Source organism: Chelonoidis abingdonii, chromosome 21 (genome assembly GCF_003597395.2).
Source record: "Chelonoidis abingdonii isolate Lonesome George chromosome 21, CheloAbing_2.0, whole genome shotgun sequence".
In the NCBI taxonomy this organism is placed as follows: domain Eukaryota; kingdom Metazoa; phylum Chordata; order Testudines; family Testudinidae; genus Chelonoidis; species Chelonoidis abingdonii.
In genome coordinates, this window is record NC_133789.1 from 15,025,467 (window position 1) to 15,025,841 (window position 375).

The window sequence follows — 375 nt, forward strand, 5'->3', positions numbered from 1 at the left end:
AAATACAGCCAGCTCTCCTGGACTCCTTTCCCCCTCATGTTATTCTCCCAGGTGATCCTGCCCATCAGCTCCCTGAGGGAGTCAGTCTGCTTTTCTGAAGTCCAGGGTCCATAGTCTGCTGCTCTCCTTTTTTCCTTGTGTCAGGATCCTGAACTCGACCATCTCATGGTCAGTGCTGCCTGGGACCCCATCCACTTTTGCTTCCTATTAACTCTTCCCTGTTTGTGAGCAGCAAGTCAAGAAGAGCTGTGCCCCTAGCTGGCTCCTCCAGCACTTGCATCAGGAAATTGCTCGCTGTACCCTGGACTCATATCATATCCCCTCATTGGTCTCCTTTCTAAGCCATTGGGCCTTTCCACCCAATTCCATTCCTCT